Genomic DNA, 27,151 nt, shown 5'->3' with positions numbered 1-27,151 from the left:
CTCTTCCCACCCCTACTTCGTGCCACATTTGCAAATCTTTCTTTCCTTAATATAAACTTCCCCTTCGAGGCCTTCCCACTGCCGAAGTGGTTTCCCACGCAGGGCGGGCTCAGGGGCGCCGTGCCGGGGTGTCCGGCCACCCGGGCGCCCCAGCGCGCTTACCCAGCTTTGCAAGAAAGTGGCGCACGCGATCGCCGCCGCGCCCGCTCTGCTCCCAGCGCGCCCGCTTCCGTCCGCTCGCCGCCCTGCCCCCGCCGACCCTTCTCCGCCGCGCTGACCCCGCGCCCTCCCAGCCGCCGCGGGAGCACCGGGCCGCGCTGCCCGCCTCCTCTCTCTCCCGCCCCAGAATCGCGTCGATCCGCTCCCCGGGGCGCGGAAGCGGGGAGGGAGGGACCCTCGGGAAGGGCGTCGAGGACTCAGCTCCGGGCCGCTCGCTTCTCGGGGCTCCCTTCTGGGGCGCGGGGCGGGGAGGGCCGGACTCCGCTCTCCCGCAGCCCCATGGCCGGTATTTACAGCTCCCGCTTCCTGCCCAAATTCCGAGCGAGGGCAGGTATCCCTCGGGGGTCCGGAACTGGGCGTGCGGCTCCGCCTCGCCCCCATTCATCCCGCCAAGGTGAAGCGCTGGGCGGGAGGACGCCCCCGCCTCGCCCCCAACGTGCGTCGCTCGAGAACCCAAACAATGATTTCCCCACCGTCTTCCGCAACTGGCCCTGCACGCGCCCCACCTTCGCGTGCGCCCCCGCGCCCAGGGCACCGCCCGCCCGGGCTGCCCCGGCCGGGACCCCATTGTTGCCCGGCGCGGGCGATGCCCGGAGCCACGGGGGCGGTCCCCGAGAGCGGTCCCGAGCCGCCGCCGGCCGCCGGAGCCGGCTCCGCCCACACCTTTCCAAGTTAGCTGGTGGGTGAGACGCGGGGACGGCTCGGGCACCCGGCCCCCTCCCCGCACGTTTCCACCCGGGCGGGAGGGGACCGGCGAGGGCGGAGGAGGGGTGGGCCGAGCGGGTTCCGCGCTTTATTTGTCTCCAAATTCCCTTCCTAAGGCAGCCTAGCGGGATCTGGCACAAAAGAGGGGACTTTCTGGCGGCTCCGCGCGAGTCCGCTCCCGAGGAGTTGAAATCGGGGGTTCCTCCCGCGGGCCCCCCGCGCCCCGCGGCTCCCAAGGCGGTGTTGGCCATGTGTGGGTTATTTTGGGTGCCGCAGCAAGGTGGTGCAGGTGATCGCGAAGCGCGGCCGAGGCCGGGGGGCGGGGGCAGGGGTGGGGCGGGGTGGGGCGGGGTGGAGGCTCCGCGGACCCACCCCCCAAGCCGGCGGCCCGGGCGGCCAGGCGAGGGCCGGGCAGTGGGTGTTGCCTTCTACCTCTGCGAGCGGGGAGGGGTTAGTTTCCCACAGGAGATTTCAACCATCACACTCAGAGCCCGCCTCCTAATCCTCGGGCGGAGCGGCTCGGGGGGCCCCATTTTATGGCAATAAAGCGACTTAGCGCCTGCTGAGCGAGCCCCTCCCCGCCGCCGCCCCCGCCCTCGGCCCCACCCCGGGGCTCGCCCGCAGCGGCGGGGCTTTGTTTCTGGGGAGGAGGACCCGGAGCTCTTTTGTTTGGGGGTTTGGTGTTTTCACCACCCGCCCCCCCAACTCACCCCACCCTACCCCGCCCCACCCCACCCCACCCCACCCCACCCCCCGCGCCTCTCCGGTTTCCTGAGCTGCGGGCTGCAAGGGAGGAGAAGCGGCGTCTTGCAACCCCCTCGGCTGGGCCCCGGGGTAATTCGATGCGGGCCTGGCGAGGCTCCCCACGCTAGACCCGGGCTCGCGTCTCGGCAGCCTCCACCCACCGGCCCACCCTACATTTAGCGCATCATGTGATCCGGGTAAGTCATTTGCAAGTACAACAGTTCCCTGGGTTGCCCCCCATTCATTTCCTGAGAACTGCAGAGAGCAGCTGAGAGGCTCTACCCGTGCGTGTGCGAGTGTGCGTGTGAGTGTGCGCGGGTGACGCCGTGTGTGTGTGTGTGAGCGTGAGTGTGTGCGCGCGCGCGTGTGAGAGCGAGAGAAAGGGAGAGAGAGGGGGACTCTGGGTGAGGGAAAGAAAACAATTTCTCCTGCTCTGCAGCTTCTGTTCAGGTCTGTGCCGATTCTGTTTCTTATCAAAATAAACAACCCCCTCCTCTTTTTTTTTTTTTTTCCTGGTGCCATCCCAGATCAGACCGTAGTCTCTTAACGTGTTTTATTTTTCTTCTGTCATCTGCTCAAGTTAAATCATTTTGGTTGGTCTGTGTTCTTAAAGGGGGAAAGTGTTGGGAAGCGGGGCGGCGTGGGGGCGAGAGGGAGGGCGACGCTTTTGCAAAGCAAGTAGCGTCGGTTGGATTCGTGAAGAAAGGAGGTTTCTCTCCCCCCCACCCCATTTTTTTTTTTTAAAGAACTTACCAAGTAGCGTGAATTAAGCAATATTTTTCTATCCCTAGTGGAATTGTTGTTTGCAGTGTTTGCCTGACAGTTGCCAAGGATGGGAAATAAAACACCAGGGCTGAATTGGGGGTGCGGGGGAGCTTGTGGAAGTAGTTTGCCCCCAGGAATAGAGCGAGTTGGGTGACGAGCTGCCCCACCGGGCCGTGTGGGCTGTGGGTGTGCATTGGAGAGAGCGGAGGGGAAGGGGTTAAAGCGGAGATGACACTGCTGGCATGAATAGTGGTCCTGGTGCCACATTCATTATTGTCTCTGGTCGTAATGATGTGTAACTGTCACTTGCTACAGTGCCTGGTCCGCGGAAGTGGCCGGGGGGCTGACCCGAGGCTGTTATTTTCAATTACGGGGGACCTGGCCGGAGTTGACAAGGGGCAACTTTGCAGGGCCACCCGGGCGGGAAGCCCGCGGAGCCGGCCTGGGAGCCACTTCTTGCCTTTAGAGGAGGACTCGTACTTGACCTCCGCGACATTAGTTGGTGTTCGCGTTAGATGCTCCCCTACGGGGCGAGTCAGTCCTGCTTTTCTTGGGCAGAGAACTGCCTATTAGAACTTTGAAAACTTTCATCTTTGGGGAAAAGGGTGGGGTGCACTCAACAGTTCAGTTTCGAAGTGCATTTGGGGCAAAAGCTTGGAAAAAGTACCAATTCCTTTGTTACATGCCCTGCAGCTTCCCAGCCCCCTTCACCCTGCGCTTCGAGTTTTGCATACTTTAATAGTAATAGCCTTAATTCAGCTGGTAAAAGCTGACTGTGTTGAGTTAGAGAGTATTAGTACAACGGAATGTGTAATCTGGATAAACAGTTTGCGTGGTTAATATTGTCAGCTCTCTAATTTAACTGTACAGATGGTATAAGTGTCGCGCTGTATGGATTGTTTTAGGCAATTCCACTGGCTAATAGGATCCTCAGCCGAGCCCTCGGATGTTTTGTTTTAAATCAGCTTTAATATTCTCTCAGTTTCCCTGAAACACCAGGGAGAGGAGCCGCTCTATTTACATTTAGTGCATGTGCATCTAGTGGCTTCGGTAGACATCTGCCAATCAACGGACGTCATTCTGCAAATCCACCTAGACGCCTGCATGCCCTCTTCCTACTGGAGGATAGAGTTGTTCAGCTAAGTAAATGCCTTGAAATGAATTTGGTGATTTTTAACGGGCAGCAGCTTGTGATGGGGGAATAGGAGTGGTCGCTTCGAAGGCTGGGTGTATTCCTTCTTCTAAGAAAGGCTTTTTGAAATTGGCATTGAGCAAAAACAGTGACCCCTCACCTAAAAAATAAAATAGGCTGGTAGTGCTATTTGTAAACCTCATTCAGATGTTGTTTACATTTTTAAAAACCACATAGAAATGGGTTATGATAACGGGGTATACTTTTAGGCTAGAAAATGTTTAACTTTAGCAGCTTGGAAATGAGATGTTGAAGGACAAACATTCGGTTGCATAAGTTGTATCTTTATGGCTGCAGCCTGGTCAATTGGAGTAGCTTAAACTGAACTGAACTGAACTGAAACTCCTTTGAGTTGGGGGGAAAGAGCTTTGAGCATACCAGAATTGACAGGAATCTGTAATGTAAATAGGAAAGGGGTTTATTATTTTACCTTCTATGAAATATACTGAAGCTGGTAAAAGTTGGGATGGTTTCACAGAACATTGTAATAATTTATGCCCTAAAATTGTATTATCGCTGTGGGAAATAAAGAAACATCCTTGAGGGGTTTCTTTGTATTTTTGAAATATTTCAGTTATTCAGTAGTTTCACTACTAACTGAAACATTAGTGTTTAAACATATTTAAAAGAAACTTCTGTCAGTTAAAACTTTATTTTGGAATGCTTTGAATGACTATTTACTGAATGAAAATGGTTGCACTAATGGCCCTTTAATATATATATTTTTCTTCTGAAAATTCCTTTGCCACAGCTGAATGTCCTTTGGTAGAAAATTGGTCCTGGTATAGCATTTGAGACCTTGACCTTAGCAACTCTTGGCTGGTGCTTGTTTACTACAGCTGCAGCCTATGTGTGTACAGAAAGGGAGGGACTGCAAACACTGAAGCGCTCTTTCCCCAGGCCGAGGGAAAAACAAATCAGGATGCTTGACAGTCTTTCCAAAGAGCACCCATCAGGCATGTAATAGTGTTAGTGTTCTGGTCATTTAAAAAAAATATATGTTCCTGGGGAATTACTTCCCAGCCTCCTGGGAAAGGTAAACATTCTCTTCGGCAGACTCAGAGTGGGTCTTAGATGTCATATCCTGAAGCAGGCTGCTATCAACGTAATGAAATAATTTAGTCTTAAATGCAGGTGTGTTTTCTAAGATGACATAAGGGGTTAGGCCTTTAGGCCTGTATGGCAGCATTTTGAACTCAGGCCCGTGTTGGTTAATCTGGAGTGTTGAGTATCTTGAACAGTGAAGTGATACTGCTAGCTAGATGAGCGTGTAAACGTCTTGGACATTTTCATGGTGGTACAACACGGAATGTGTGGAATTTCATGTTTATGCAAATTAACATGAGGTTAATCACATTAAATTGGGGGGTGTCAAATGGTTTCTTTATATCATGAGAGTAACAGTTATCTTCGTGTCAACTTCATAAATCTAGCGGTAGATGATTTAATCATGTATTAATGCAAAATAGTTTGTAATCCACTAGAAATGGCACAAACTTATTTGAAAAGTTATTCTTTCTTTGAATAACTTTTCTTACTTGTGCTTCCATGTTGATTAATGAACACGAGCTAAATATTCCAGAAGAGTTTTGTTCAGAATTTACACCATGATTATCTTTTTTTTTAAGAACACAACTTTCATTTTTGTAAATAATTCCTAAAATAGGTTGCTGTGGCTTACCTTTATCATTTATTTACATTTTGAAAATCCCATAGGGTACTATAGTGGAAATTTCTGTATTTTTGCCCAGTGTTCATTTATTTTCCATTTTAAAATTTATGTTTGTTTTTTCAGCCGACAAATTACGTGCGCCTTTCCATCCTAAGTATGGACAAAATGTAAGAGTAAAAATATTAAGATTAAATCACTGGCAGCACCCTATAACCACAGCCTTAACTCATCTACCACAACCAGGGCTCTCAAAATCAAAACGCAAGTAAACAGATGGGCCTTCCCCTGTGCCCAGAAGGGCAGTAGCCTTAGGCTCTGTGAGACCTGCTTGGTTTCTAGGTCCCAAGCCCTTCCAGAGATCTGTCTGACTTCAGCTGGCCAGAATTCATTGTCAGGGCCTAGACCGGCCACACCCCATCTGATGTCAGCTTTTGAGTTTTTGCGGTAGGGAACACATGCTGTGGATTAAATGGTTACTTTCTCTATATATTCTCAGTAATTATGTTACAAAAGGATTTTTCGGTTTAGGGTGTTTATTGTCATAAAAGTGGCTACTTGAGTAGTCCTGTTGCCCCATAAAAATTTGTTTTGGTCTGTCAGTAGATTACAGGATACCCAGAATTCTCAGAGATGGTCTTTCTTCTGTCTTTTTTTTTTTTTTTTAACTCAAAGTCATACTTTTCTTCTGTGGCTCATTTGATGGTGTATATTTTTGAATATTTATTAAAAGCAGTTTTGGGGCTGGTCCAAACAGCATTGCTGTTTAGGTACAGATGGAGCAGTAGAAAGCCCTTGCTGCTTTATTGCTGTGTAGAAGATGAAAAAATTATAGAGCTTTGAGAAAGTTTTCCCACCCCCATCAGAGGCAATAGAAGCTGCCACTGTTACAATTTGCTGCCCTTCACATCCAGGAATTGTGTTTTATATGCTCCATTCACCGTATATATATATGGCTTTTCACAATAATTGCTGGCATGATGTGTATATATGTAGTATATATAACTGTAGTCTATTTTAGGTACGTACATATGTATATATATGTATATATATAGTATTTATATTTATGAATGTGAGTTTTTATATTCTCTAGTTATATTGGTATATACCCCATATATAAACTGTATATATTATGACCACGAATTATGGTAAAAAGCCCTCTTCCCACTTATATATAAAAAAAGAAAAACAGGCAAACTTTGTTTTGTTTTTTCAAATTCTATATTGGGGGATACTACTTTCGCTTAAGTTTAACGAGCCAACTTATAACAAAACATGAAAACAACCCTGCCCCAAAGAAAACAAAGCAACTGACTTAAATGACAAGGAAGGTAAATGATTATAAAGCACCAGATAAATAACTGTAAAGGAAACCTTCATTCATTTCAGAATTGGGTGTCTGCTCAGATTATACATCCTGGAATCAGGACTGATTTAAGTGGCAGAGATACTGCAGCTTGAGTGTTGCTCTCTCAGTTACTAACTCTGGATGACCTTGATTACATTTTTTAACTCTTTCAAGCCTGTAAAATGGGAAAGACAGCATGCAAGTTTACAGGGTGGTGGTGAGGGTAAGACGAAATAGTGTAGGTAAAAATCACTGTATAAACCTCAGGAACTGTGTGACAAGTGATTTGACAGAAAAATCTCTCCCTCCCCAGCCCCCATCCCCTGCCCTAAAAGGGACGAACTTTCCAGTCCCTCAAAGTGAGCATATAAATTACACTTATGGAGAAGGAATTTCCGAGTGTGGGTAGAAAACTTCTGGCAGTCAAAGGTCATGAATTCCATTCCTGTCTCACCAGAGATTTGCTCTATGACCTTGAGAAAGTCACTCTTAAAAAGTTTCTATGTAGTTGATATAAAAGTTACTGACTTAATATTTATATAATGCAGGTGAAGCATCTGAGCTTTTTCAAAGGAAGATACATGAAAATAGTTTCTGTGATCATTTATAAAAAGTAGAAAATAAAGATCAACAAGGATTATTTAGAGATTATAAACCTCCGGGCTACTTCTTCAGTGAGTGAACTGAAACCTCTATCAACTGGTCATTAGAAATGCCCTTAGTTTTTTTTTTTTTTAATGGAATCATTAAATTTGTGCTGTTGTACTATAATTTAGAACCATCTATTGAACTGCAGATCCCCAGTTAAGCCAGGATTCTGTTGATTAAGCTATGTCTGATTTATGGTTGAGTCTCTTGGTTAGACTCAAACATTGTTGCAATACAGCATATGCACAATAAAGAAAGGTAGTGATGGGGATCTTAAATGGGTATTTGAAAATATACTGCCACACTTTTTCTTTTATCTGTGCACATTTTTCTGCTGTGTGTACTTTTTTTAAACACACACATTTTGGAGAAAATTAAGAGCAATAATAATTTACATAGTTTTTCACCGGCTACATTTTCTCTAATTAAGAAACACAAGTTTTTTCACACTCTTTGCTCTTAGACTCAAAAGTAGCTCATCAATATAACTCTTTCTGTGTCACACATACACCTTGCCCACCTCCTGTTCATGTTACAACTATCACTGTAAACATCACTTTCTGTGATAAACATCATTTATCATCCCTTGCTTGTAGAATACACTGGGTTCTAGGCTGTAATCTCTGGCTCCATAGCATACGATATTCCTTCTGATGTAATTGCTCCTTGATTTGTCTTGTCGCTTCCCAGTAATAAGCCCCTTGAGAGCAGGAAATGAATCTTCTTCATAGTTCCTTTCTTGGCTTCGAACATAGTGACTGATCATATAGAGCTAAAAAAGTACTTACTAAAGAAACTAATTGAGAACTGTCCATATGACTGTCCTTTTAGTAACCAAGTGCCAAATATCATGGTCATTTCCTATCTATATCTTTTCATTTCCAGTAAATGTATTCACCTCTGTTAGCCATTCCACAGTTCACTGCATTTTTCTGAACTTTTTCCTCCTTGTAGTGGAGTTAACTAATGCTGAATTTAAAACCTTAAGCAACCCAGTTTCTAGCCATCTATGTGGGCAGGTTGGTTCTTCAAGTCTTAGTTCACTCATTGATAAAAACAAAAACAAGAATATGTAATGTCAACATTGCGGGATATTTTTGAGGGTCAAAATTGTGGTAATGCCTGCAAAACCTCCAATATGTAGAACCTTGTACGTATTTTGTTGTAGTTGTCACTAAATCGCGTCTGACTCTTTGCAACCCTGTGGACTACAGCATGCCGGGCTTCCCTGTCCTTCACTATCTCCTGGAGTTTACTCAAGACTCATGTCCAGTGAGTCACTGATGCCGTCCGTCCCTCTCATGCTCTGTCTCCCCTTCTCCTCCTGCCCTCAGTCTTTCCTTACATCAGGATCTTTTTTTTTTTTTCAATGAGTCGGCTCTTCTCATCAGGTTGCCACAGTATAGGAGCTTCAGCATCAGTCCTTCCAGTGAATATTCAGTGTTGATTTCTTTGAGGATTGACTGGTTTGATCTCCTTGCTGTCCAAGGATGTCAGGAGTCTTCTCTAGTTCTGCAGTTCGAAAGCATCAGTTCTTTGGCATATTTAGTGCTCAGTAAATATTAGTCTGCTCAAAAGGTACCAACTTCCAATTATAAGATTAGTAGTTCTAGGGATGTAACATGCAACATATTAAATACAATCAACACTGATGTATGTTATATACAAAAGTTGTTAAGAGTAAATCCTAAGTTCCTACCACATCACAGAATTTTCTTATAGTTTTGTATTTATATGAAATGTGGGATGTTTACTAAATTTACTGTGGTAATCATTTTATGATATATGTTACACTTTAAATTTCTACAGTGTTATATATCAATTATATCTCAATAAAACTGGAAGAAAAAAACTTTAATCTCTTCCAGTATATTGATTCCTCTCTCAAAGGCAGCTGTTGACAAAATAACCGCTCTGTAGTGTGCGACTGCTACAATGCAGAAATTAGGCACTGTGCTTTTCCAGTCTTAGGTTACTTAATATGTACTTTTTAGTAACCAGGCATGTATAGTTGACTTTCAAATAATTGCCACTTGGAATACTACATGTGGAGACCCCTAAACTGCCTTTTGTACAGTGGATTTTGACTTAGGAACATCAGTTCATGGAGGCATCTTTTAGCTCTTGTAAGATGGGGCTGTCTGCCAAGTAGTAGTCTGCCCCCTCCTGCCAGCCATGATTTTGCTGTTTGTGATAATAATTTCAAATTTGAGAATGTTGCTGCTCTTTGCCTTTCATTAACAAACTGAGTAGAAAAAAGGGAAAATGAAATTCCTGCTTCAGGTTGTGAGAAGACCGAACCAAGTGTCAGTCGCTGTGACTGTCCTTTCAGTAGCTAAGTGTCAGATATCATGGTCATTTCTTATTTGTGCCTTTTCATCTCTAATAAATATATTCACTTCTTTTAACCATTTCCCAAGTCACTATATTTTCCTGAATTTTTTTTTTCTGCTTATGAAGAGAAGCCCAGTTGAGACAAAGAAATCATTAGGTGTGCTGAAAATTGGTGAATCTTTATTGAAAATGTTTAATGGAGGTAAGCTAATAAATTGTAAAAAAAAAAAAATGCTAGAACATACAAAATGCTATGCATCTGTTTTTAATAACGCCATTTAAAAGATTGTGTATAATTACAGATTTTGTAATATTCCTTTGGGAAAGGGTGTCCTTTAAAATGTCAGTCTAAACCCTTAACTTGTACATATTTGAGTTTTGTACAAGTTTGTCAGAGTACATTTATATTAGAAACATAAGCTTCCTTCCTTTATTTATTAAATATTCATTGAGTATGTATGCATGATATTATGGTTTCTGTTTTATAGATGTGGAAACTGATTTTCTGAGTCATGTCTTCATTGGCAATAGCCAGTTAGATTTAAGCAGAGATTTGAAGACTGAAAAACCTTTGAACTATCTTCTGTGTTATCCCTATCTCCCTTCAGTATTAAATATGCTATTCCAGTTAGTCTTACTGTAGAGAATTAGAGCACAAAAATGGGAGTCTTAGACAAATAGATGTTGTCTTTAGAGGCTGTTTTATTTTACTTGTAGATTAAGTTGATATACTTTTACTAGAATACATTTACTAGAATATCTACTTCAGTGTAGAAGCCAATTCTGTGTTTGCTGATGTATGTACTAAAACAAATGGAGACAATCCAAAGAAATTATTTTAGAAGGCAACTCTATAGAATGTTCCATAATGTTAATAGTAGACCAAGAAATTCTGGCCAGTATGCATTTCGTATTTGATAAAAGCTGAAAGCAGGAGGAGACGGGGACGACAGAGGATGAGATGGTTGGATGGCATCATCGACTCAATGGACGTGAGTTTGGGTGGACTCCGGGAGTTGGTGATGGACAGGGAGGCTTAGTGTGCTGTGGTTCGTGGGGTCACAAGGAGTTGGACACGACTGAGCGACTGAACTGAACTGAAAGCTATTAAAGTCAGAGACATAATAAAAGTACTAAAAATGTATTATCCATGTTAAAAATGCCTTACTTACTCATGTGACTTATGCTTATTTAGCTCCTACCATGTGTCTGGATTTATGTATGAAAGTGGGTAGGACATCATCAATTGCTTGAAAATCAAGTGAGGTAAGGCTTATGCAGATAATTATAATTCAGGGTAATTTGTGATACATGGATCAAGTGCTCTAAGATGTTTCAACAAAATGTAGGGGAGAAAAATTGCTCCAATTTGGGAAATCAAAGGTTTCAAGTTTTTAGTGGATATGTGGCAAAAGTCCTTCATGGAAAATGTTTACTTTATAGAAAAGAAAAAGCAAACCTGCCAGAGGAGAGCTGTTTTGGCATCTATGGTGATTTCACACCTCCTTTTCTGTTATCTTTTAGAGCTGATGGCTTTTGGTGTTTTGGCGAACCTCTATTTGCTGTATTACCAGAAAATTTTCTTTTCCAAAGAATAGATCCTGGGATATGCTTGGCTAGTATGCACACAGTGTTAACAATGAATTTTTTTTTGATTCATTATTTATTATTATTTCTTGAAATTAAAAAAAAGTTATTTATTTTAATTGGTGGCTAATATTGTGGTGGTTTTTGTCGTACATCGATGTCAATCAGCCATGGGTGTACATGTGTCCCCCCATCCTGAACCCCCCTTCTACCTCCCTCCCCACCCATGTTACAATGAATTTAGAGAAGGTTTATTTGGATAATGAAAATAATAATAATGATGGTTGATTAATAAAGTTAAAAAAATACAGTTTATATGAAGCTGTCTAATGAAATTTTTTTTCATATTGCTGAAGAGGTTTGATATATATTTTATTTATAAACGATGGGAATTTTAGCCTTGACTAAAAGCCTTAACATATAAGTATAAAATCTTTTTTTCTACCTAAGATCAATGAAAGGGAAAGCTTTAAAACTGATCAGTTTTACAGAAGATCAGAGCCAGTTGAAGGGATATTTAGAAAGGAACTTTGTTAGAGTGGTTGAATATCTGAAGAGGGCTCTTCTGTGGAATGTGCATTAGCTTTTCTGCTGTAGGTATAAATACAGGACACTTAAGCAAACACATGAAATACTTCATTTTGAGAGATCATATAATAAGAAACAAATGAACTCTTAATGAGTCTATAAAGAGCATTGATGGAATTTTTATTGTACACTGAGCCGTCTATTGAGTATATTGGGACTATACCAAGGCTCTAGGCAGAAGCAGTTGTGTTATATGTATAAGTAGCTTTGTAATTAAGACAGTTTAGTAGAATACCTGAGAAGTAGGGGCCAGCAAAAAATTTGCTTAGTGCTTTGGGGTTCATAAAGTGGTTTTAGTTTCATCCTTACAATCCTGTAAAATAAGATTATGAATATAAAATAGCTTGAAGACAGCCAAGTAAAAACTAGAACCTTGATTTCCAGTACCAGTAAGATAATTTGTTTCCATTTCATTCCATTGCTGTCTTCCTACTTGATTTTAGTTTTAACCAGTGGACATTTGGGTAGTCTACATTGTATACAGAGGTGCTGCTGCTAATGTTTAGCTTAGATGGGCTATTCACTGAGTATAATTGGGTATAATTGGTTGAATTTTTATCTCCTTCTGAAGCATTTTTAAGGAGTATATCAAACTCCATATATAACAGCTTGGATAGATCAGCCCAGTTAATCTTAGACGAGACTAGGAATGCATTCATATTCTGAAGAAAGTTAGGGAAGTGGTTCATATCAGGGGTGATACTAGGTGCTGAGAATAGTTAGATAAATAAAACACGGGCTTTGTCCTAATGTATAGGTGGATTGGGGAAAATAGAAAGCACAGCTGAATCCAAAGGAAGGGCCATACTAGTGTATCCTGCTTCAGTTTATTTTCTTCGCGTAGATCTTTTATGTGCCTAAAAATAATACCCTGGAGAATCTTAGGTTTCTGTTTTAGTCTCTTTTAAGTACTTTTAATCTTAGCAGAAAACCTTTTTTTCCATTTAAACGTGATTTTCTAAGTTTTTTCTTTTTTCAAAAACTGTATATTGCACATTTATTATACGTAAAATGTTTATATACATTTTAAAGATATTCTTTAATGTTTACAACCAACTCAAAGCTAGATATTTATGGTATCTAAGTGTGAATTCTTTCTTTTTGACTAGTTTTTTGAAGGATTACCACTTCAGCTCTATAGGAAATAAGCTTTGTAGAAACTCACTTGTTGAGCAGTGTTTACAAATATATCTCTTTGTTAAAAGTAGGTACATGAGTGTGGAGACTTTAAACTTCATTTTATTTTGTATATTTTGAAAGCATGTAGTATTTTTATCAATAGCATTTTTGTCTTAGTTATTACACAGTAATGGTACATCTTATAATCAGTGGATACAATGAAATACGGTAAATGTCCACTTGTTCATTTTTTTCTCCTGTTACACCATCAGCATGCTCTGTTAGGAATGAGGACATTCTCTTATAAAATTGTGATACTATTATTACATCTCAGAAAACAGTAACTCCATAATGTCACCTAATATCCAGTCTATATTCAACTTCTCCAATTGTCCAAAAATGTCTTTTACAGTTTTTTTTTATCCAGCATTTAATCACATTTCATTCATTGCAATTGACTAAAATTTTTATTACTATTGTGTACCATCTACTCAGTAGGGACAAATTTATTTTGTTTTAAACCTGCCCCTCCCTCTTTATCTTTTAAGGCATTGCTGTTCATTTTGTTTCATCCACTTTTTTTGTTTTTATTTTATTTTTGGAGTATAATTACTTTACAGTGTTGTGTTGGTTTCTGCTGTATAACAGAGTGAACCAGCTATATGTATACATACGCCCTCTTCCTCTTGAGCCTCCCTCCCACCGCCCCCTTTCCACCCTTCTAAGTCGCCACAGGAAACCTAGCTGGCCTCCCTGGGCTATACAGTCGCTTCCCTCTAGCTATCTATTTTAAACCTGGTGGTGTATATATGTCAACCCTGTTCTTCCAGTTTCTCCCACCCTCTCCTTCCCCGACTGTGTCCACACTTCTGCTGTCTATGTCTGTGTGTCTATTCCTGTCTTGCAAATAGGTTCATCGGTACCATTTTTCTAGATTTCATATATATACATTAGTAGACAATATTTGTTTTTCTTGTTCTGACTTCACTGTGTATGAGAGACTCTAGGTCCATCTGCATCAGTACAAATCGCCCAATTGTGTTCCTTTTTATGACTGAGTAGTATTTCATTGTATATATGTACCACATCTTCATTATCCATTCATCTATTGATGGACATTTAGGTTGCTTCCACTGAAAAAACAGTAAAAAACACAAACACACGGAGGCTAAACAATATGCTACCAAAAGAACCAAGAGATCACTAAATTTCATTTTTACAGTGAACTCCTTTCTCTCTTTTTTACTTAGCTTCCCTTCTTCCTGTAGCCAACAGTAGGATTATATTCCCCCGTAACTTTTGTCATTAGAACTATTATGTGTCTTCATATTTATCTCCATATCCGTGTTACAAACACATATGTACACATGGTTTTTTGGTCACACTTAGAAAAAAGGTTTTTTTTTTGGAGACCTTTTTTTTCATGAGTACTGCCTAAGGGAAATCCTCCCACTTAGCTGCAACAACTCTAACCTGTTAAAAGCAAAACAAAACTGTTGCCTATATTCTAAGGGATGGTTGTATAGTCTTTTTAACTGATAATTTACTAATGGGCAATACTTTGTTTCCAGTTTTTGCCATTAAAACCAATATTGTAATAAATGTATTACAGACCTATGGTATTGATTACCAGGGTGAGATTATTAATTCAAAATGTTGCCACATTACTTTGAGGAAAGGTTTTTTACCAGCAAAGCAGGGAAATACCCATTTCCTAAAACTCCATCAGCCAAAGTTGACACTTTCCTTCATTTATTATTTCCTGGTTTCTAGTGATCTGGAACAATTTTTCCTATGTGTGTAGGTAATTGGAATTCTTATTCTAAGAGTCGCCCTTTATTCCTTGTTCATTTTTCTATTTGGTTATTGTCCTTTTGTGGGAGTTACTTATATATTATGCCGGTTAACCTTTTGTCTGATACCTGCATTGCAGATAATATTTTTCCAAAAACTCATCTTTTGTCTCTTGTCTGTTTAAGAAGTAGCTTTTGGTATGTAACATTTTAAATTTTAATATCTTTTTTTCTGTGTTTCTCTGGTTTCCTGTTTTTGTCTCATGTTTTTAAAAGACTTTATCCACTGATAAAGTAGACCTATAATCTATACTTAGGTTTAATTTTTCATTCGACTTTCATCTTTAGTCCATTGGGAAGGTTTAGTTGTATGTATGGTATAAAAGAGGGGATGATGGGGGGTCCAGTTTTACTTATTTTCAGATGCATATCCAGTCCATTGTATCAGAACCATATTTAAGGTAATATATCTCTTTTCTCAGTCAATATAAATTCCACAGGGTTTTTTTTTTTTTTAAGAGATATCTTTCTGATATTGGTTTCTAGTTTAATTCCATGTTTTTCAGAGTATGTATGATTTTGAGTCTTTAGAAATTTGTTGAGATTTGTTTTATGGCTCAGAATGTGGTCTGTATTAGTGAAGGTGACGTGTAGTAAATAGTGGATCCTGTGTTGTTGGGTTGTGGAGTCTATGAATGTCTATTAGGTCTGTGTCAGTTTGGAAAGTTGGTGAACGTCCTTTCAGTCTTCTATATTGTTAACTGATCTTTCTATCTCCTTGTTCTGAAGAGTTTTAATTGTATTCTAACTCTTTGCAGTTCTGTAAGCTTTTGTTTATGTATTTTGAAGATCTGTTTTCAGGTGCAAACACTTTCAGGATTGTTACGTTTTCTCTGTGAATTGACCCCTACATTGTCATGTAATATCCCCGTTTTTCTTTTGTAGAGAACATCTGATAAAGTGTTACTGCTTTCAACTTTTATTTGGAATAATTTGCTCATTTGCATTAAACATTTTGATGTGATTGGGTTTCTCTACTACCTTGCTGTTTGTTTTCTATTTGTCCCTCCTGTTCTTTGTTCTTATCCCTGTTTTGTCTTCTTTAGACTTGATAATTTTTTTAATATTCTGTTTTATCTCCTTTGTTGGCTTATTAGTCGCAGCTCTTTGTTTTATATTTTTTATGTGTGGTTACTTTAAGGTTTACAGTATGCATCATTAAGTTTTCACATTTCCTGTATGATGTCAGAATCTCAGTGTTATACCACCATTTTTTCCTCTCTCATTGTTTATTTTCTTAATATTTTTACTTATACATGTTATAAAACTATTTTAAAAATAGTTTAATTATAAAACCTCTTTGATAGTTTCAACATCTCTGCCATCTCAGGGTCTGATTATGGTGATAGCTTTATCCCTTGACATTATCTTTCCTTGCTTTGTTTTGGTGTCTTGTAATTTTTGCTTGGTTGCATGACATTATGTAAAACAAGAGTACAGAGTGAGGTAAATATTATGCTCAGACATGGATATGCCTCTTGTTCTGCGAGGTGTTACTGTCTGTTGATGGGGAGTGAGTTACTTTGTTCAGTTGATGTGTTGATTCACTGCTTTGTTGTTGCTAGTGAACAGTCATATGACCAGAGACTTCAAGGTCCTGCTGGAATGCATTGCTTTACCTGGTGACTTCTGTGAGACATGGAGTGGGTTTTTCTTCTCAGTGTTCTGGTATACCCTCAACTTTCCACCAGTTCTGAACTCCGGTGACACAAGTGATCATTTTCTGGGCTTTTTGCCTCTGTCTTGCCAGTAGTCTAGGGCATCCCTCATAGCTCAGTTGGTAAAGAATCCACCTGCAATGCAGGAGACCCTGGTTCAATTCCTGGGTCGGGAAGATCCACTGGAGAAGGGATAGGCTACCCACTCCAGTATTCTTGGGCTTCCCTTGTGGCTCAGCTGGTAAAGAATCCACCTGTAATGTGGTAGACCTAGGTTCCATCCCTGGATTGGGAAGATCCCCTGGAGAAGGGAAAGGCTACCCACTCCAGTATTCTGGCTTGGAGAATTCCATGGACTGCAGTTGCATGGGTTGCAGAGTTGGACACAACTGAGTGATTTTCACTTTCACTTTGGCAGCAGTCTGGGTGAAGTTGTGAATGGATAAGTATGTGGGGGGTCTTAGTTTCCCCATACCAGCTACAGTTTTGGTCTGGCCTGGATGACTGAATCTGAGCTGAGATTTTGTTTGCATGTGTATCCCTTTCTCTTTGTGGTAGGTTTTTGTGCCTACGAGTTCTGTATCAATTATGGCTGATATGTTATTTACATCACTGTAGAATTCTGAGCTTGTGTGGGTTTCTTCCCTTATTTCAGAACCAGTTGAGTTTTAATCTAGTGTTCAGTGCAGAGCAGTTGTGTTCATGACTTCTATCTCTCGCCCAACAGCTGCTATTCTTTGAACCTGGAAAAAGTTTCCCAGTGGCAGGGAACTTCCTCCTCTAGCAGTAGCCCACTTTTTCCTGGAGGGAGCAGGAGTATTTACTGTCGTCTTTTCTGTGGCAGATGGCTTTTGCTTAATTTGATATCAGAGACTGGAATGAGGCCAGTTTTTATGATTGTGCCCCAGTGGTATTAGCTGATCTCTACCTGTATGTCATCACTTCCAAGGGTGGCTTTCTTAGGTCTCCTGTTCTTTTTCTAGTCTTTTGTGTTAGCACCTGGTGGAGGATTCTGCAGAAGAGTAGGTGAGTGGTTGTGGAGTATCCTTGCATCTGGGTCTTTCTGATACTAAGTGACTTTGTTAGCCCACATTCAGCTGTTAAACATTTATTATGTTTCTGGTGGTTTCCTACTGCTTAAAAATTAAAAGACAATTTGCAATTGAAGTTAAAAAAAAGTAACAAGATTTATCATTTTAACTATTTTTAAACGCACAGTTCAGTAATGTCAACTGTATTCACATTGTTATGCTGCATGCTTAGTCGCTCAGTCGTGTCTGGCTCTTATGACCCCATGGCCTGTAGCCTGCCAGGCTCCTCTGCCCATGGGGATTTTCCAGGCAAGGATACTGGAGTGGGTTTCCATTTCCTCCTCCAGTTATGCTGCACATCTCAAACATTTTCATCTTGCAAAACTGAAGCTCTGTACCCATCTAACAGAAACTCTCTATTACCCTCTCTTATGGGACCCTGGTAACCATCCTTCTGTTTTCTGTTTCTTATCGGCTTTTATGACTGTTCACTCTTTTTCCATTATCATGGCCGAAGGCAATTCCTACTGTTTCTCTATGAAGGGGCTATCCTATGAACTGAACCCAGTTCACCTAGTTACCTTGTGACTTAAATTTTTGGTGTCAAAATAATGAATTTGGAGAGGATTCATCTCACATAAGCATTTTCTTTCTTTACCTGCGTAGCTTCAGTTTGCTTTGATGTCATTCTTTGTTTTCTTTTACTTTGGTAATACCCACTAAACTGTGTGTGTATGTATAAAATATAGTAGTGGAAAATTTTTTCTTCTTTAGTTGACTGTTACAATGCATTGGAGGATTTAGGATTTACAGAGTCGGACACGACTGAAGTGACTTAGCAGCAGTAGCAGCAGTATTGACCTATTCTTGCATTAGGGAGCAAACGCTTTTAAAAAATAATTTTTTACTTTTGTGCAACTTGATTCTATTTGATATCTAGGAAAGATATTTAGAATATATACAACTATATTCACACTGTGGTATACATCTATAGTATTTTTCTTGGTTCTGAATCAGAGTTTTGTATAATAATGTATGTACCCACAAAAATTAACTTAGAAAATATTCATGTTTTTCCATGAACTGTAATTGGAACGCTTTTAAAGGGTGATACTCCAGTGTGAACCATAGCCTTTCCCTCACCACCCCTCAGTGGTAGATATGTGATCTTTTTTTTCCAGTTTCTTCTGTTTATTTGTCCATTAATAAGTTTGCAGCTTCTTTTTGTATCAAAGTTTTGGCTATGAAAATTTCCATTTGCTCTTTAAAGCTATTTAATATTGAAATGCAATTGACATATATTACATTTATTAGTTTCAAGTGATTTGATGTGTGTGTGTGTGTGTCTGTATGTACGTAAGTGATTATCACAGTAAGCTTAGTTTGCATCTGTCACCATACATGGTTACAATTATTTTTTCTTGTGAAGGGAACCTTTAAGATTTACTCGCTTCAGTTCAGTTCGGTCGCTCAGTCATGTCCAACTCTTTGCGACCCCATGGACTGCACATACCAGGCCTCCCTGTCCATCACCAACTCGCGGAGTTTACTGAAACTCATCTCCATTAAGTTGGTGATGCTATCCAACCATCTCATCCTTTGTCGGCCCCTTTTCCTCCCGCCTTCAATCTTTTCCAACATCAGGGTTTTTACCAATGAGTCATTTCTTCACATCAGGTGGCCAAAGTATTGGAATTTGAGCTTCAGCATCAATCCTTCCAATGAATTTTCAGGACTGATTTGCTTTAGGGTGGACTGGATTGATCTCCCTGCTGTCCAAGGGACTCTCAAGAGTCTTCTCCAATACCACAGTTTAAAAGCATCAATTCTTTGGCTCTCAGCTCTGTTTATAGTCCAGCTCTCAGATCCATACATGACTACTGGAAAAACCATAGCTTTGACTAGACAGACCTTTGTTGGCAAAGTAATGTCTCTGCTTTTTAATATGCTGTCTAGGTTGGTCATAGCTTTTCTACCGGGGAGCAAGCGTCTTTTAATTTCATGGCTGCAATCACCATCTGCAGTGATTTTGGAGCCCAAAAAGTAGTCTGTTGCTGTTTCCTCTGTTTACCCATCTATTTGCCATGAAGTGATGGGGTTAGATGCCCATGATCTTAGTTTTCTGAATGTTGAGTTTTAAGCCAACTTTTTCACTCTCCTCTTTCACTTTCATCAAGAGGCTCTTTAATTCTTCTTCACTTTCTGCCATAAGAGTGGTGTCATCGGCATATCTGAGGTTATTGATATTTCTCCCAGCAGTCTTGATTCCAGCTTGTGCTTCAGCCCAGCGTTTCTCATGATGTACTCTGCATATAAGTTAAATAAGCAGGATGACAATACACAGCCTTGACGAACTCCTGTCCCGATTTGGAACCAGTCTGTTTTTCCATGTCCAGTTCTAATTATTGCTTCCTGACCTGCATACATGTTTCTCAAGAGGCAGGTTAGGTGGTCTGGTATTTCCATCTCTTTCAGAATTTTCCACAGTTTATTGTGATCCACACAGTCAAAGGCTTGGGCATAGTCAATAAAGCAGAAATAGATATCTTTCTGGAACTCTCTTGCCTTTTCAATGATCCAGCAGATTTGGCAATTTGATCTCTGGTTCCTTTACCTTTTCTAAAACCAGCTTGAACATCTGGAAGTTCACAGTTTGTGTATTGCTGAAGCCTGGCTTGGAGAATTTTGAGCATTACTATTAACTATTAGCATGTGAGATGAGTGCAGTTGTGCAGTAGTTTGAGCATTCTTTGGCATTGCCTTTCTTTGGGATTGGAATGAAAACTGACTTTTTCCAGTCCTGTGGCCACTGCTGAGTTTTCCAAGTTTGCTGGCATGTTGAGTGCGGCACTTTCACAGCATCATCTTTTAGGATTTGAAATAGCTCAACTGGAATTCCATCATCTCCACTAGTTTTGCTTTTAGTGATGCTTCCTAAGGCCCACATGACTTCACATTCCAGGATGTCTGGTTCTAGGTGAGTGATCACACCATCATGATTATCTGGGTCATGAAGATCTTTTTTGTACAGTTCTTCTGTGTATTCTTGCCACCTCTTCTTAATATCTTCTGCTTCTGTTAGGTCCATACCATTTCTATCCTTTATTGAGCCCATCTTTGCATGAAATGTTCCCCTGGTACTCTAATTTTCTTGAAGAGATCTCTAGTCTTTCCCATTCTGTTGTTTTCCTCTTTCGTTGCACTGATGACTGAGGAAGGGTTTCTTATTTCTCTCTGCTGTTCTTTGGAACATTACATCCTCAGGACTTACATATTCTATAACTGGAGTTTGTACTTTCTGACCACCTTTCCCCGTTTGCCCACCCCCACACTCAGCCTCTAGTAACCACCAGTCTGTTCTCTGTATCTGTAATCTTTGGATCTTGACATGTACACATTTCCTTTGGGAGCTTTTAAATTTGTTACTTTGGGATAAAATGTAATATTCCCTAATACTACATAATTATATTTCTTTAGTATCACATCTGTAACTTTTTTTGTATTCCCAATGTTATCTGTTTTTTTTCTTTTTTACATTCTTTCATTAAATAGTCCACAAGATGCTTTGCTGTTTTATTATTTTTCTTTCATAATTCTTTTGGATTTTTAATCATTTCTACTGTTTTTTTGTTTTCTTTTAGTGACTTTTTGCTTATATTTCTTCAATTCTCCTGTTCTACTTTTGTTTTTTGCTTCTTTTTTTTTTTTTTTAAGCATTTACTTACGAAGACATTGAAGTTATTAGTGTTCTGAGTATATCCTTTGCTATATATTCTATATATATTTTTTCTTAATTTTTTAATATATTCTATGTATTTTTTATGAAGGAATTACTCTCAATATATCTGGATTGTAATTCTGTTATTTCTTCTTTAAGTCAATAATTTCTAGGAATATGTTTTTAAATTTTTGATCATTTTTAGGTCTTCAATTTTGGGTTTGCATCTAAATTTTGATTTACATTCAGAGATTGTAATTTTTAAAATATTCTCATTTTTAAATCACTGATTTTTTTAAATGTCTAAGTATATGGTTTACTTTTATAAGTATTCTCTAGAGATTTGAATAAAGCTATCTTCTCTTAATGAATGTGATGTTCTATATTTTTTCTGCTAAATTGAATTTATTGATTTGTTTTAAATTAAATTCCTTTATCTTATATTTGTTCTGTTCAATTGGATTAATTCAGAAATTGTGTATTGAGTTTTACATTCTAATATTTTAAAATCTTAGTTAAACTTTTAAAATCTATTTTTTGTTATTTTAAATTGTTGTAAAATAAACGTGACGAAAACTTAACTGCCCTTCTCCATAGCCCTTGGCAAGCACCATCGTACTTTCTGGGTTTTTGCGTCTGACTGTTTTACATACCACATATAGCTACAGTCATATATTATTTGTCATCTTGTCTCTGGCTTATTTCAATTTGCACGTTGTCCTCAAAGGTCAAGTTTATTCTATCATGTGTTAAGTTTTCTTTCGATTTTTGAGATTGAATAACATTGCATTGTATGTTTACTGCATGAACATGGATGGTTGAAAGTCTTTTGAGTCTTGCTTTAAATTCTTTTGGGTATATAACTTCAAGTGGAATTGCTGTATACTGTTGTAATCCTTTAATTTTTTGAGAACTTGGTATACCACTTACCACAGGAGCTGTACCGCTGCATTTTCATCGGCTACAAGGGGTCCAGTTTCTCTACATCTTGGCTAATACTTATTGTTTTCTGGGCTTTTAAAAATATCTTTCTGGTGGGTTTGAAGTAGCATCTTGTGGTTTTCATTTACATTTCTATAGAGATAAATGATGTTGATCATCTTTTCACGTTCTTTCTGGCCATTTGTATATCTTCTTTGGAGGAATGTCTGTTTAAGTCCTTTGCCCATTTTTAATTTGTTTTTTTAATTGCTATTTTTGAATTATAGGAGTTCCTTGTATATTCTGGATACTAATAACCTCTTATCAGATACATGATTTGCAAATATTTTTCTCCTATTCCATGGGTTCCCTTTTCAATCTGTTGATATTATCATTGATGCACAAAAGCTCTCAGTTTTCCTTTTTAGTGCAGTTTATCTTTTTTTTTTTCTCTTGTCACCTATGCATTTGGTGTCATATCCAAGAAGTCATTGGCAAATCCATTATCATGAAGCTTTTCTCCTGTGTTCTGTTTTAAAAGTTTTATAATTTTATGTCCTCATTAAATTTTGGTAGCTTTGCTTGTGTATTTGCCTGTGTATTGTTAGGTATATATAACTCCATGACTTTTCTTAAAATTCTTCATTTTTTTTTTGGTATTGAATACCTTTAAAATGAAATTCATCCTAGATTGCTATTAATACTGCCATTCCTGTTTTTTCTTTTCGAGAGAGACTTTGAATGCTTCTGATTTTACTGTACCAGTTGACTTAGTTTGTCATTAACTTTTTCTTGTTAATTTGTATTGTTTTATAACATGTAGTTTTTTTCATCATTGTCTTTTTCTTTCCACCCATTTTATTACTTCTTTTTAATGGTCACATTAACATAATAATAACGATCCCTATGTTTTCCTTGATTAGGATGTTTTTAGTCACTTCATCATACTTTTGTGAATTTAATCAAAATGATATTTATATTTTTAAATTTCCTATGTGACTCCCATCAATTTGGAAGATATGCTGTACTGTGCTGTTTGACTAACAGTAAGTATTTCAACCCCAGCTTCATGTTTATCGCTCATATAGTGCTGATTTGTGACAAAGAAAATGCATCGTTTCTTTAAGACAACTCTGTTCTGCAATTTTTTTTTTTTTTTTGGTGATATACTGCCATTGCTATAACATTTTAGTAACAGATAGACACATCTTCAGTGTGTGCAGTGCGAAGGGCCCCCTCTTACGTGTGATTATGTGTGATGCCTTTGGTTAGCTAATTGCTTGCTTTGAAAAGAATCAGGAAATGACTTTCCACTACATCTTACAGTAAGGTGACTGTTTTTCTTACATTCTCTCCTTTGTGAGTTTTCTTTCATTGGTGCCCAGATATAGTGGAGTACCAGTTTAGTTTAGTCAGTTAGTTGTGTCTGACTCTTTGTAACCCTATTGACTGCAGCACACCAGGCTTCCCTGTCCATCATCAACTCCCGGAGCCTGCTCAAACTTAGGTCCATTGGGTTGGTCATGCCATCCAACCATCTCATCCTCGGTCGTCCCCTTTTCCTCCCGCCTTCAGTCTTTCCCAGCATCAGAGTCTTTTCCAGTGAGTCAGTTCTTCGCATCAGGTGGCCAAAGTATTGGAGCTTCAGCCTTAGCACCAGTCCTTGCAGTGAGTTTGCAGGACTGATTTCCTTTAGGATTGACTGATTTGATCTCCTTGTAGTCCAAGAGACTCTCAAAAGTCTTCTCCAATACCACAGTTCAAAAGCATCAATTCTTTGGCACTCAGCTGTCTTTTTAGTCCAACTCTCATATCCATACATGACTACTGGAAAAACCATAGCTTTGACTACATGGACCTTTGTTGGCAAAGTAATGTCTCTGCTTTTTAATGTGCTGTCTAGGTGTGTCATAGATTTTCTTCCAAGGAGCAAGTGTCTTTTAATTTCATGGCTGCAGTCATCGTCTGCAGTGATTTTGGAGCCCAGGGCCTTTTATTCAAAGGATATGAGTCTATGGACACCTTGTACTGCTAGTGCTCTTGTGTAATTTGTTAGAGATTTATGCCTTAAGAATAGTTCATTTGTCTCTTCAAACCCTGGATGGAAAAATTGCTTTAGGTGTATTATTTTTAAAAAGTCTGGGGATTGTTATCCCAGTTTTTACCCTTATCTTAAAAATCATAAGAATCTTTGATCTCCAAATAGTTAAAATATCTTCTGAAAAGTCTTACTGTGAAATCATAAACTGTGTGGTGGAAACAGTCATAGTCATGAAAATCAACTAATTCTGAATTCATATTTATGATGTGTGTGAGATTGCGTTGAGATCTTGCCTTAGTTTGGTTGTGCTGCCTTAGTAAAATGCTTCAGACTCAGTAGCTTAAGCAGCACAAATTTATTTTCTCATGGTTCTGGGTACTATATGTCGCAGACCAGGGTTGGTCTGTAGTGAGGATTTTCTTCCTGGTTTGCAGATTGCCATCCTTTCCCTGTGTCCTTACCTGATAGAGTACTCTGGGGTCTCTTAGTATAAGGACACCAGCCTGGTTTGATTAGAGCCCTCCCTGATGACCTCATTTAATCTTATCACCTCCACCTGGACCTTATCTCTGAATACAGTCACATTGGGAGTTAGGCCTTGAACATAAACATTTTGCGCAGATACACACGTTCTGTCCATAATAGATCCAAAGCATAAATTCTGAAAATAGAAGGTGTTAACTCTCGGTTTATGTTTCCTATCACAGTGAGTTCTTAATAGTTTGATTTTCAACTACTCAAGTTGTTAAACATTCATGTCCATGTATAATTTAAAGAGATTATTACCTCACCCAGTGAAGGTCTTTATAAAATTACCATGTAAATATGTGTGTTGGTTTGTGAGAACCAAAATATGTAACTGGACTTTTTTCACACCTTAGAATAAACACACGGCCTTCCAAGATAAAATGGTGTTGAAACTAGGTAGAGTAATTCTTCAGTTCAGTTCAGTCACTCAGTCGTGTCTGACTCTTTGTGACCCCGTGAATTGCAGCACGCTAGGCCTCCCTGTCCATCACCAACTCCTGGAGTTCACCCAAACCCACGCCCATCGAGTCGGTGATGCCATCCAGCCATCTCATCCTCTGTCGTCCCCTTCTCCTACTGCCCCAGTCCCCCTCCCAGCATCAGAGTCTTTTCCAAAGAGTCAGCTCTTCCCATGAGGTGGCCAAAGTACTGGAGTTTCAGCTTCAGCATCAGTCCTTCCAAAGAACACCCAGGACTGATCTCCTTTAGAATGGACTGGTTGGATCTCCGTGCAGTCCGTGGGACTCTCGAGAGTCTTCTGCAACACCACAGTTCAAAAGCATCAATTCTTCGGCACTCAGCTTTCTTCACAGTCCAACTCTCACATCTATACATGACCACAGGAAAAACCATAGCCTTGACTAGACGGACCTTTGTTGGCAAAGTAATGTCTCTGCTTTTGAATATGCTATCTAGGTTGGTCATAACTTTCCTTCCAAGGAGTAAGCGTCTTTTAATTTCATGGCTGCAGTCACCACCTGCAGTGATTTTGGAGCCCCAAGAAATAAAGTCTGACACTGAGTAATTCTTAGGGGTGAGCAAAAAACTGCTGCTTAGGCTTCTGGCTGTACTGCAGCGTTGCTTTTCAAGCAGGGCATTAGCAAAAAAGGGTATGAAATAAAGGCTTTTCTTTTTCCATTTTTCCTTTTTGAGGTTTATCTAGAAGACGTATATTTCATTTGGATCTAAGGCAAAAAAATAAATACATATTTACTGAATGCCCACTGCAGTGGGTTGAATAGTGGCTTTTAGAAAGGTTTTTCCATTTCTGAATTTGTCATGCAAATGTGATGTGAATGTTGCCTAATTTGGAAAAGACTCTTAAGTTAAGGTCCTTGAGATGAGGTCATTCTGGAGTAGCTGTGTGAGCCCTAAGTCCCATACGTGTCCTTATAAGAGTCAAAGGAGAATAGGTGATATAAGACAGAGGTAGGAATTGGAGAGGTGTAGCCGTAAGCCACGACCACCATGTGATGCCAGCAGCCAAAAAAGCTGGAAGAGGCAAGGAATGGATTCTCTTCTAGAGGCTTCTGAGTACTGTGTCCCTGTTACCACCTTGATTTTGGGCTTCTGGCCTCCAGACTGTGAGAGAGGAATTTCTGTTAGGGCAGCCTCAGGGTACTAATCCTCCACGCCAGCTCCCTGCCATGGGGAAGTTGTTGTTGTTCAGTCCCCAAGTTGTGTCTGACTCTTTGTGACCCCATGGCCTGCAGCACACCAGGCTTCCCTATCTGTCACTATCTTCTGGAATTTGCCCAAGTTCATGTCTGTTGAATCGGTGATGCTATCCAACCATCTCATCCTCTCTCACCCTCTTCTCCTGCCTTCAATCTTTCCCAGCATCAGGGTGTTTTCCAGTGAGTCACCTCTCACCTCAAGTGGCCAAAGTATTGGAGCTTCAGCATCAGTCCTTTCAGTGAGTATTCAGGGTTGATTTCCTTTAAGATTAACTGATTTGATCTCCTTGCTATACAAGGGACTCTCAAGAATCTTCTCCAACATCACAATTCAAAAGCGTCAGTTCTCTGATGCTCTGCTTTGTCACTAGGAAATCAGAATTTTTTGAAATGTAAACCAAAACATAGTAAAATATTACAATAAATTTTATATTACAGTAAATATTGTAATAAAATCTTGCAATGAGTTACGGTAAATTTGTACAGAGTATATTGGGAACACTGAAGGGTACAGCTAACGTTGTAAATTTGGAGAGTTTGGAGGATTCATCGAGGGTGAAACTTTTGATCTCAGTTTGAATGAGGAATAATAAAAGTGTGCCTGGAAGAATGGGGATCGGGGAGAAACATGTGAAACAGCTGGTCCTGCTCTTTTAACCCCTGTCTGGGAGATGAGCACCCATCTGAGGGCTCAGTCTGTTCAAGTGTTATTGGGTGCAGAGCTGTTTCTTGAAGTGACATTGTCAACTTGAAGCTGCCAGGCTCTAATAGTCTGTCCCTGTGATACATAAAAGGTATCTAAAAAAA

General features: G+C 40.0%; 1 protein-coding gene and 1 pseudogene across 44 annotated transcripts in view; one reads left to right on the top strand and one right to left on the bottom strand.

Annotated features, from left to right (window-relative positions):
* Positions 1-283: 283 nt before the first annotated feature.
* On the bottom strand, positions 284-1,225 carry LOC147361746 (uncharacterized; annotated as a pseudogene). Its single transcript, XR_015137628.1, has one exon. The product of XR_015137628.1 is annotated as an uncharacterized LOC147361746 (transcript).
* A 105-nt stretch (positions 1,226-1,330) lies between these two features.
* KLF12 (KLF transcription factor 12) overlaps positions 1,331-27,151 on the top strand; it is a 527,876-nt gene continuing 502,055 nt past the window's right edge. For 21 of the 43 annotated variants that reach the window (XR_015137625.1, XR_015137624.1, XM_086328560.1 and 18 more), the window contains exon 1: positions 1,433-1,865. The gene's annotated coding sequence lies outside the window, so the exon portion shown is untranslated. The other 22 variants (XR_015137627.1, XM_086328563.1, XM_086328577.1 and 19 more) reach the window with 12 other exon arrangements.

The sequence above is a fragment of the Bos grunniens genome, chromosome 12 (genome assembly GCF_055505025.1).
Source record: "Bos grunniens cultivar Pamir isolate PY7600 chromosome 12, Bosgru_T2T1.0, whole genome shotgun sequence".
NCBI classification, from domain to species: domain Eukaryota; kingdom Metazoa; phylum Chordata; class Mammalia; order Artiodactyla; family Bovidae; genus Bos; species Bos grunniens.
The sequence above is the reverse complement of the archived record's forward strand: the minus strand, read 5'-3'. Positions and strand labels throughout refer to the sequence as shown.